Raw genomic sequence first — 12,461 nt, 5'->3', positions numbered from 1 at the left:
GATTTCCGGTTGCTGGAGTAGGCCTGCTGGTTTCTGATACTCGATCTTGACTCTTGCGCAGGTCAAACATTTGCCAACGTAGGCTGCTATGTGGGCTTTCATGCCAGGCCACCAGTAAGTGGTCCTTAAGTCGTGGTACATCTTATCTGAACCAGGATGTACTGAATAACGGGACTTATGGGCTTCGTCCATCACAAGCTCTCGTAGATCTCCGTATAGTGGGACCCAAATGTGCCCTGCCACATAGTAGGCGCCGTCTTCTTTTTGCTCTAGTCGTTGTCTCGATCCTCGCAACGATTCAGCCCTGATGTTTTCCGGTTTCAGAGCTTCAGTCTGAGCATTTCGAATCTGGGTAGGGAGGTTAGACTGGATAGTAAGTTGCAATGCTCGCACGCGCTTTGGTATAGTGTCCTTTCGGCTGAGGGCGTCTGCCACGACATTGGCCTTGCCCGGATGGTACTTGATGGCGCATTCATAATCATTCAGGAGTTCGACCCATCGACGTTGTCGCATGTTTAATTCCTTTTGCTTGAAGATATGCTCGAGACTCCTGTGATCGGTGTAAATGGTGCACTTGGTACCGTACAGGTAATGTCTCCATATCTTAAGCGCAAAGATCACTGCTCCTAGTTCCAAGTCATGCGTCGTGTAGTTCCTTTCGTGCGTCTTAAGTTGGCGAGAGGCGTAAGCAATCACTTTCTCGCGTTGCATCAACACGCAACCGAGTCCATGAATAGACGCATCGCAGTAAACCACAAAGTCGTCAGTGCCTTCAGGCAACGAGAGAATAGGAGCACTACAAAGACTATCCTTTAGTTTCTGAAACGCGGTTTCCTGAGCTTCACCCCATTTGTAAACCATACCCTTCTGAGTAAGAGCCGTGAGAGGCTGAGCGATCTTTGAGAATCCCATGATAAATCTTCGATAGTATCCTGCTAGTCCCAAGAATTGGCGGACTTCGGTCGGAGTCTTAGGGGTAGGCCAATTCTTTATAGAGTCGATTTTAGCTGGGTCGACGTGGATTCCATCCTTGTTAACCACGTGCCCAAGGAAATGGACCTCCCGAAGCCAGAAGTCGCATTTCGAGAACTTGGCATACAGTTGCTCATTGCGAAGGAGTTCGAGGATAAGGCGTAGGTGCTGTTCATGCTCTTCCTGACTTTTCGAGTAGATCAGGATGTCGTCTATAAACACGATCACAAACTTGTCGAGGTAGGGTTTGCACACTCTGTTCATGAGATCCATGAATACCGCGGGCGCGTTGGTCATTCCAAAGGGCATAACGAGGAATTCATAATGACCATAACGAGTTCTGAATGCAGTTTTGGAGATGTCTTCATTACGGACCCTTAACTGATGGTAGCCTGATCGCAGGTCAACCTTAGAATAGTAGCTCGATCCTTGCAGCTGATCGAATAGGTCGTCGATTCGCGGGAGAGGGTAACGATTCTTGATGGTAACCTTGTTCAGCTCACGATAGTCAATGCACATTCGGAACGTGCCATCCTTCTTCTTGACAAAGAGTACCGGTGCTCCCCAGGGTGATGAACTAGGGCGAATAAACCCTTTATCCAACAGTTCCTGTAGCTGAGTAGAGAGTTCCTTCAATTCTGCGGGGGCTAGTCGATAAGGCGCACGAGCTATAGGCGCTGCCCCGGGAGCTAGCTCGATTTGGAATTCGACCTGACGATGGGGAGGGAGTCCAGGTAATTCCTCAGGAAATACCTCGGGGTAGTCACGCACTACTGGAAAGTCTTCAATCCTCTTTTCCTTTTCCTGCGTGTTGGTGACAAGTGCTAAGATAGCGGTGTGCCCTTTTCGTAAACACTTCTGGGCCTTCAAGAAAGAGATAACGCCGGAGATTTCTCCGCCTTTGCCACCTTGTACAATGAGGGGTTTGCCAGAACGACGGGGAATACGAACTGCTTTCTCCTGACAGAGGATCTCAGCGCGATGCTTGGATAACCAATCCATACCAATAACGACGTCGAAGCTTCCAAGAGTAACAGGGAAAAGATCGATACTAAATATCTGACCAGACAACTCTAGTTTGCAGCCTTTGATAACATGTGAGGCCTCGATGTTCCTACCATTAGCTATCTCGACGATATGGTGCGAACTTAGTAACGAAAGCAGACGCTTAAGCTTCTTACTAATACGTAGGGATACATAACTAGCATCGGCACCGGAATCAAATAATACAGAAACATAACGATCATCGAGTAGGAACTTACCCGCCACGACATTGGGGTCATTCCTTGCTTCCCCAGCTCCAATCACAAAAGCCCTTCCTCTAGCACCATTCCCAGCATTGTTGTTCTGATCGTTGTTTCCAGCTCCCTGATTGTTGTTGCGGTTCTGGTTTAGTTCAGGGCAATTCTTCTTATAGTGCCCCTCAGCTCCACACTGGAAACAACCCTTGGCATTCCCGTGATGTTGTTGCTGCTGGTTCTGCCCCACGGGACGTGGACTCCTACAGTCTTTGGCCTCATGCCCCATTTTGTTACATCGCTGACACTGACCTTTCACACACTGCCCACTGTGATGTCGATTGCACTTGTTGCACTTGGGGTGGTTACCGCGATAGCCACCCTGTTGTTGAGTGCCCTTGTTGTTTTCAGTTTTCCTTTGCTGTGCTGGGGCCTGAGTGGGGTTAGCATCCTTGCTTTGATTTCCTTCCCACTTACGCTTGTTGTCACTAGAAGTTCCGACAGTAGCACCGATCCTTTTGGGCAACCTGCCCTCTTCTACGGCTTGATCAGTGAGTTTGTGAGCAAGTCGAACGATCGGCTGAATGGTAGTGTGGTTGGCTGAAGTTACATGGCTTCGAATTTCTGGAGCCAAACCCTTGATGTACAGTTCGATTCTTCGATACATAGGTCGAGACATGTTTGGGCAAAGAGCAGCATAGTCGTTGGACAGCTTGGTGTAAGTTTCAATCTCTGACCCGACCATCTTAAGCGCATAGTACTCATTCTCAAGCTTGTGGATGTCATCCCGGTGACAGTATTCCTCCTTAATCATGTCCTTGAAATCCTCCCACGCAGTAGCATTAGCAGTTTCCAAACCAAACATCTGAATTTGCGCCTTCCACCAAGAAAGCGCGTTTCCTTCAAGTGTAGCAGTAGCAAACTTCACCCAATTTGCAGGGGGACACTCACAGACAGCAAAGACAGCTTCAACTTTCTCAATCCAGTGCAGAAGACCTATGGCACCCTCAGTGCCGTTGAAAGGGAGAAGCTTGCAATCCATGAAAGTTTTGAAAGTACACACGGGTGGTTGCGCAGGTGCATGCTGACCTGTGCGTGAGAAGCGAAGCGTATAGGCTTAGAGGCGAAAAGACGATGTGGCGGTAGGATCTAAACATCCTAAAACAACGAGCTTACCTATAGGGTGAGCTGCGAAAGCTGCAGCCACTGTGTTGAGCAGGTTAGTGAACTGAGCCTGTGTCATGTTGATGTTTCCTCTTCCGCGTCCACTCATTGTCTTCATAACCAGAAAACACAGTATGAGTGTGATGTCATAATGTAGCGAGAATGAGATAGAAGTGAGAGGTGTATCTATCTAATTTAGGCACACTAATACGTATAGCATAACAGGAAACATAAGGTAAGCAAACAAGTAAACACTGGTCCGAGCTATGAGGTCAAATGTGTCGAGCCTTGCACTTGGAGTGTAGTGTCGTCGCGAGTCACAGGTTATAGTCTGGTTTTCTCCAAAAAGATTTTTCCCCTTTTTAAAACCAAGTTCACTATAACCAATGGCTCTGATACCAATCTGTCACACCCCCAAAATCCACCTGCGGATAACACCCGCTTTGAAGGCGTGACTGACCAGGATCCAGCCACCAATTATACTGAGCATTTAATTAATAGTAGAAATATTTAATATCCGAAGTAATTAGCAACATCAGAGTTTAGGTTCGGTAATTAGTTTAACAAAACAGCGGAAGCATAAACCAAAGTAGTTTAAAAGGTTGTTCTTAGTTGAAAAATAATTAACCCAACACACGGGTTTGACGAACACTACACATCCCCAAGCAGCAGCTCCTGAGTCACTGGTTACCTGCAAAGCATGCAGTAAGGGGTCAACAATAATGCTGAGTGAGTTCACTAGTTGTCCAGTTTTAGTTTACCAAAAAACTTAAGTTGTTTAGATAAAGCATTTATAATCACGTTGTGGGGAGCTACCCCATCTGTAAGCTCACTAAACTGTTGATACCGAAACTGTTGACGGAATATAAATATTCGTGCCCCGAGTCAAAGTCTATCGTCATTGACCATGTTGCAAGGTCTACTAGTTCACGCCCGATCTCCCCCGGTCACGGTGTGAGGTTGTCAAACCTAATAGCGCTATCAACTAATAACCCGTTCGCCCCCGGCGATTAATCGGTACTGTAAGCAGGGACTTAAGGTGATAGAGTTTCGTTTAGTCTGGCTAGTTGTGATTTATAAATAATATCCACACGTATCTCCCCCGGAGATAGTAATTACCCATTCTGTTTCCCCCGGAGTAATGGGTCACAAGTGTTTTTCCCAAAATTGGTAGTTTGTTCGTGTCCCTCCGCGGGACGCATGCTTTTAGTGTGTGAACTCACCTTGGGTTGCTCGGCAGATTAGGTCACTTGTCAAATACGTTGGTCACCACGTCCTAACATGGTTACCGGTATAGGTCAGGTTTGGTGTACAAGCATTCACGTAAAAAAAAAACTTACACATAACTAACACGTATCATGCATACAAGTAAACAGTGGGTTACTGGGCCGGCCTTATCATTTACGAAATCACATAGTAACACATAGTCCAGTCAACAGATAGCCCATATTACACATATCGGCCCAATAACCAAAATGGACAGCCCACTCGCAACCAGGCGGTCTCGAGTCGCAACCAGGAGGTCTCGGCTTGTCACGTTGTGGTTGCGAGTCGCAACCGCGTGGTCTCGAGTCATTACGCTGTGGTTGCGAGTCGCAACCGTCGTAGTCTCGAGTCGCAATCGTGTGTTTCGAGTTGTCATGCTATGGTTGCGAGTCGCAACTACGTGGTCTCGAGTTGTCATGCCTTGGTTGCGAGTCGCAACGGTGCGGTTGCGAGTCGGAATGCTGTCCCTTTCATGTACACGTGATGATGCAGATGCATCAGTCCAATTTGTACCATGTATTCAGGCCCAAATCGGGAAACAGCCAATGAGGTTTAACTAACAACTTTGCCTAATCTGACTATTAGTAAAAATAGATCAAACTTAGCCATTTTTGAATCTTCAAGTCATATTCAACTAGTTCATAACAAGTTCATCAATTCTAGGGTTTTCACCTTAACATAATCATACATTTTTGAACCAAAAATCATATATTTCTAGCAAGATCATCATGCAAGAACAAGAAACATACATTTTTGTAGCCGAAATCTCATGTTCAATAACACCATTTTGCAAGAAACAATGAAGCATAGATTGGTTGGCCAAAATCATTCTTAAACTACCATTTTCTAGCCATTTTAACATGTTACAAGCATTTTACACATAAAAGTTTACACATAGTCAAACTTCACAAATCATCCTAAAGATCATGCATAATACTACTAATCAAGCATTTTCTAGTCCATTCAACATACATAAGTCTTATGCACAAGACAATCACTAACCGGTTGTGAAGAAGGAGCCGAAAACAAAGAGAAGGGAACCGAGAAGATGGAGTGTCCGAGTGATGGTCTTGATCGAGGTTCTTGTCCGAGATCCTTGAGCTTGAACCGAAAGTAGAAGAAGAGAAATGGGTTGTTGTTTGGGATTTCTAGTTGAGAGAAAGAGTAGAAGTGTTTGTGTGTGTAAAATGAGGGAAGGTGGGGAAAGGTGGGATTTATATACAAGGGGTCTTTGAGTTGGGCTTGGGGTTTCGGCCCAAACCGGTTACGGCCCAAAGGCCCACTCGAGACCGAGTGGCCCACTCGCAACCGGGTGGTTGCGAGTCATGGTCTCGGGTCGTGGTCTCGGCTCTCATAAATATATAATACGTACATACAACACACATTATGCAAATAAAGATCACGTTTTCATATAATAACCTTTATATACACAAAATATTACAAGGTGTTCGTTCGGAAAAACCTAGAGTGTCACATAAGCTATAACCTGTTCTCGCTGCATGAGGACACAACCAAAGACCAAGGTTGGAAGCATCACAATAGACAATGAAACCGTCGTTCCCATCGGGCAATGTGAGAACAGGAGCATTGCAGAGCTTATGCTTGAGGGTTCGGAAAGCAGACTCTTGTTTAGTTCCCCAAACAAAAGACTTGTCTTTGTGCGTAAGAGCGGTAAGCGGCACAGCGATCTTAGAGAATCCTTCGATAAATCGTCGATAATAGCCCGCTAATCCGAGAAAAGAACGGACTTCAGACGGGTTCTTTGGCGTAATCCAGCTCTTAACTGCTTCAATCTTCGCAGGATCAACATGGATACCTTGACTATTCACGATGTGACCCAGAAACTGAACCTCCTCTAACCAGAATTCACACTTGGAGAACTTGGCATAGAGTTGGTTCCCCTGGAGTAACTCGAGAACCAAACGTAGATGTTGCGCGTGTTCGGCTTTCGATTTGGAATAAATCAAGATGTCGTCGATGAATACGATGACGAAACGGTCAAGATAAGGCCTACACACGCGAGTCATCAGATCCATAAAAACCGCGGGTGCGTTGGTTAAACCAAAAGGCATAACAACGAACTCACAGTGGCCGTAACGAGTGCGAAAGGCGGTTTTGGGTATATCTTCCTCTTGTATGCGTAACTGATGATGGCCTGAGCGTAGATCGATCTTCGAGAAACACGGAGCACCTTGTAGCTGATCAAACAAATCGTCGATGCGAGGTAGAGGGTATCGGTTCTTGATGGTCAGCTTATTCAATTCCCGGTAGTCGATACACATCCTGAATGATCCATCCTTCTTTTTGACGAAAAGGACTGGTGCGCCCCAAGGAGAGGTGCTCGGGCGAATAAAGCCTTTCTCAAGTAACTCTTGGAGTTGTCTCGAGAGTTCCCGCATTTCGGATGGCGCTAAACGGTAAGGGGCTTTAGCTACGGGGTTATCTCCAGGAATGAGGTCGATACGGAAGTCGATATCACGACTGGGCGGTAATCCGGGGAGATCATCAGGGAACACCTGAGGAAATTCACGGACCACTGGGACGTCTTTAACCTCTCCGCTAGTACAATGTTGGCCAAGAAAGCTCTTATTCCTTGCGGAGATACTTGCTAGCTTGAACACATGACTTGAGCTTGAGTCCTTTCGATGCAGTTTCACCGTACACACACAACAGATCACCATTCGCGAGTGAGAATCGAATCATCTTGTCGAAGCACACAACTTCAGCATGGTTTTCGCGTAGAAAGTCCATGCCTAGTATGATGTCAAAACTTCCGAGTTGCATCGGGATAAGGTCGATTGGGAAGATGTGACTGTTGAGCTCGAGGGTACAATCACGAAGAACAGAATTAACGGCGACAGTTCTTCCTGTAGCGACTTCAACTTTGAATGACGAGGGAAGATAAGAATGCTTACGACTAAGGAGCTTCTCGAATTCAAATGACACAAAGCTGTTATCGGCTCCAGTATCAAACAAACATGATGCATAAATACCATTCACAAAGAACGTACCATTAACCACGTTGTTGTCAGCTTGGGCTTGGCGAGCATTAATATTGAAGGTTCTGGCGTGTGCTGCTTGTTGCTGCTGCTGAGGCTGCTGCTGTTGCTGTTGGGGCTCTTGCTTTACAACCCTATTTGGGCACATGTTTGCAAAGTGGTTAAGGTCACCACATGCAAAGCAGGCTCGAGCGTTGATCGCGGGTGCCTAAGCTGCGTGTTGGCCTTACGGGGCTGGAAGTAGAGCTTGATGAGCAGTGGCTTAAACTGGGGCTTGACGAGGACCATAACGACAGTTGGCAGTAAAGTGGTCGTACAAGTTGCAATGCGCGCAGAAACGACAGGCAAGACCCACCGGATGATGATATGAGCATGTCGGGCAGAGCGGGTGGGGACCTATGTAAGCGCGCTTTGCTGGCGGTGCTTGAGTAACTGGTGCTGGTCGATGATGAGATTGCTGCTGAGCCGGTACGGCTTGCAGAGGAGTAGCAGTGGTTGTGACAGCACAGTTCTTGTTGCTGGAGCTGCTGTTGTTGTGCTTCTTCTTTCGGCGTGATGACTTGGATGGTTGAGCAGTTGTGGTGTCGGTGGTCGATGCAGTGGTAGCTTGATGTAGAGACTTGGAGGGCTTATCCCAAAAACCAGATTTTACTCGCTTGTCATTGATCTCGGCGGCAAGCAAGTAAGTTTCCTCGATCGACGAGGTCTTTGCAGCGTGAACAAAATCGGCAACACAATCGGGTAGAGCTCGAATATACTTCTTGATCGCTATCTCGGGCGTCTTGACTTGATCGGGATAGATAATGCTGAGCTGTTTAAAGCGTGCAGTCAAAGCAGCGTTATCCCCGTCCTTCTGCTTGATGTTCCAAAACTCGTCCTCCAGCTTTTGGCGTTCATGGGGAGGGCAGAATTCGTCCATCATAATGGCTTTCAGCTCTTTCCAAGTCAGCTCGTAAGCTGCATCATTCCCGTGTTTGTTTCGTTCGGCCGTCCACCAGTCTAGAGCTCGGGACTGGAAGACGCCGGTTGCGTTTACGGTACGGAGATTTGCAGGACAACCGCTTTGGCGCAGAGTGACTTCGATAGAATCAAACCATTGAAATATAGCCGTGGGGCCATCTTCTCCGGTGAATTCTTTTGGTCCACATGCCTTGAACTGTTTGAAGCTAAAAACAGTCTTGGCAGCATCCTTTGGAGCTTCAGTTCTCGACTCCTCAGATGATTTATTGACGTTTTCATATACATCGGTCACAGCTTTTGCTACTTGCTTGGCGATGATAGCAGCAAGACGTCAGTCTCTCTTCTCTTGGCGGGTAAGTGGGGTTCGGTGTCCAGATGACGACATGGTCTGCAACAGACATTATCGTAGGTCTCAGACACAACAAATCGAATCTCACCTCATATGTCTACTACTTACTAAAGCTTAGGAACACGTCGAAACATGCATCACGTAACACATAAGCACATAATCACAGATTCACGTAATCACGAAAGCACATAAACACGTAGAGCACAGATACACCTAAACACAGAAGCACATACACATCTAGTCACAGATGCAGTCAGAATACAGAAACCTATCATTCAAAGCTCGCGTGTCGTTCGTATATATCGATCGCGCATAGTATGTCGAGTAGTAGTGTATAATCGTATAGCATGTCGAGTATAGTATAAGCGTATATCATAGCATAGTATCGTCTAGATTTGCAGCGATTTGTTAGCAATGCAGATCGTGTGCGTCGATCGAAGTGATAGCAAAATCGAGAAATCCCACAAAATTTAAGCACATAAACAGATAAATTCACATAAATCACATAAAATCGACGAATTATCAGAGTTAGCAGTTGCGGGCTCAGGATCAAAACACATGAAAATCGAGAAGCGGATTGTCTACGGCTACTAGACATTGACTACCCAAAGCGATTCGACTATTCTCAATGGACTTGTCGTCACGTTCTGACTTTCGGGATCGTGATTCCGCCTCGATTCTTGGGCATTCAGCACGTATTCCCTAGGTCATACTCGTGAGTTCAGGTCGTTGGAGTCCGTCGAGGCTTTGGTGGGATGAGTAGAAGTCGGAATAAGTTGCCAAGGTTTGGGTTCCACCCTTGGCTTAGCAATTCCTACCTTGTTTTAGTGAAATTGAGGAGATTATTCATCAAAATATGGATTTCACTCCTGATTTGGTATAATTCTCCTCGTTCGTTATTGAAAAAGTAATGAAGAAACTCCTTGATAGGTGGATAAAACAGCATTGATCCAACAATTTAGTCGAGAGTTTACGGTTTTCACACCTAATCTTGACCAAATCGCCTTCTCATTATTGAAAATTCGAGTGTGGTGATAGTGAAAAATAGCAGGATTTCAGCGCATATGCTTGGTCTGTTGGTTCCTAACTATAGTCTAGTTCTCTAAGACAGCGACCCAGACTAGGTCGTGTGACAAGATGTCATGGTCACAATCAAATTTAATCCAATTACTACTAAGTAGATAGCGATAAGTGGGTATCGAACACAGAGAGTTTGTGGAATATGTGCTATTTGAGAATTTATCTAGATTAACTAAATTAGACTAATTGCAAGAAAATAAAGTTCAATAATTGATTTGAGTGAAATGGTTTTATGACTAACTTTAACTAAATAAATTGCAAGAGAAAAGTTTGGTTGTAAACAAATTAGAGATAAATGATCATCTTCAGTTTCCGGTTTTGCATTGACATTTATGCTAACATTCAACTAGAAAGAACTACATAGACATAGTTCATGTATGATCAATTGCAGTGATGAAAGGGAACTAAGTACTCAGATTCCTAGAACGTGAGGTTGTCACCCGATGATCCATCAACCCTTACCCGAGCCTAACTATACCCATGATATCTCGGTTGCCAATGGCACCAAGAACGTATGGTTTCTAATTAGTTTAACATAAGAATCAATACTTTACTAACAATCAATCATGCACCATAACAAACAATTCAAATAAGAAAGAGATTGTTATTCTAGAAATAGAGAATTAAAACATAAAGTCTTACAAAACCTTCCACCAAAGATGAGCACAAAGTATTTAGCCACTCATGGCTTGAACAAACATCATGACAAAAGTTTTAATGTTCAATAAGATCACAAGCAACAAAAACTAGATAAAAGATAGATAAAAGATATTGTTCTTCATGCCCTCAAGTGCCTAATATACTCCAATAATTGTTTCCCAGCAAGTAGTAACCGAAACTAGCATGATTGGTCATAAAAACCCTCATCAAAAATGAGTTTAATGCATAAGTTACACAATGAGATCAGTCGGTGCCGTAACCTACGGCCCCCAGCCGTAGGTTACGGCGGTCAGCAACTCCAAAGTCAACATAAAGTGCCGTAACCTACAACCCTCAGCCGTAGGTTACGGCTCTGAGTTGTTTCTTACGGCACATCTCTCCTGTTTTACGGCAGTGTATCTTTCATAAGTGGAGGGCCGTAACCTACGGCAAGGCACCGTAGGTTATGGCGCTGAGTGGGCTTTTTCCTTCGTTTCTCCCTCAAAACTTGTTTTCTTCATCTCTTAATGATGCCATCTTCCCACATCCATCCAAGCTTCCTAAATCCTGCACTTTGAGCGCCTTAACACCTGCAACATCAAATCTCTCGTAGTTACTAAGTTCAAACAATAAACCGAATTAAGCATGGAATGTATATATATTTAGACATTTTAAGGGTTGTCCTACGGACCACCTGTCACAACCCCACACTTACCCGTTGCTTGTCCCAAGCAACCCATTCGAAAACCATTCTCAACCACAAGCAACTAATCACACAAACCCAAGCTAAAATGTGCCGTCCTTTTACTAACTTTCAATCGTACCACAAGACACACCCCTCACAAGAATCTCTCGATGACAAGAATTACTAGCATGTAATGCAAAACCACTCAATGCGTGTGTGTGTGTGTGCGACAATAAGCTTGTATAAGAATCAAGTTTCCTCCTAACAAATATCTAGCATGCTTATGAATCAAAGAGACTTACGGGTTGTAATGGGGCTAAATGCAAAGGTAGGGAATGGTGGAATACACATGAAGGAGCTAATTGATTCGACCCGGTTTTATTTTCACTATTAACAAGCAACATCAAACATCATCAACTTTTCACAAACTAACACAACTAAGTTCTTCTTTTTGTATTTTTTCTCATATTTTTCTCTTCTTTTTCTTTTTTTCAATGCTTCAAACTTCAACAATATATGCAAAAACATCAACATTACAAACTAAACCTCCTAACCGGGTCGTCTCAAAAGGTAAAATTTTAATAGGAAGTAGGCTCGGGTCACAACCGAATGGGCTAAGGCTCAAACGTGGCTTTCTAAGGACCAAACCCCCACCCCTCTCAACACCAAGCTCATATATGTAAAGTATGAGGTCCAACCCACCAATCCCGCACTCTCACACATCTAGACGAGGCTTCCTAAAAGTCCCTTATCGCTTTCAAAAGCATACTAACTCTAGGATTTAACAAGAATTCACACACAAGTTCTATTAACACACAACGCACACCGCCACTCAAACAACGAAATATCAATAACGATCATGTGTGGCTCAAATCCTCACCAAGAAAAGACTAGGAATGGGTGTTGGTGTGTCAAATGGAACCATATCAAGTTTTCAAATTTTTGACAATTTTCACTTGGATTTACAAAAAATTTAAAATTCTTAAAAATTCCCCCCCATCCCCACACTTGGGATACATTGTCCTAATGTATGGTTTTGAGGGAAAGATCGCTTTAACCAAAAACATCGATATTTGCTTATACTCTCAAACCCCAAGTTTCTTTTTGTA

Source organism: Helianthus annuus, chromosome 4 (genome assembly GCF_002127325.2).
Source record: "Helianthus annuus cultivar XRQ/B chromosome 4, HanXRQr2.0-SUNRISE, whole genome shotgun sequence".
Taxonomy (NCBI): domain Eukaryota; kingdom Viridiplantae; phylum Streptophyta; class Magnoliopsida; order Asterales; family Asteraceae; genus Helianthus; species Helianthus annuus.
This window is presented reverse-complemented; position numbering follows the sequence as displayed.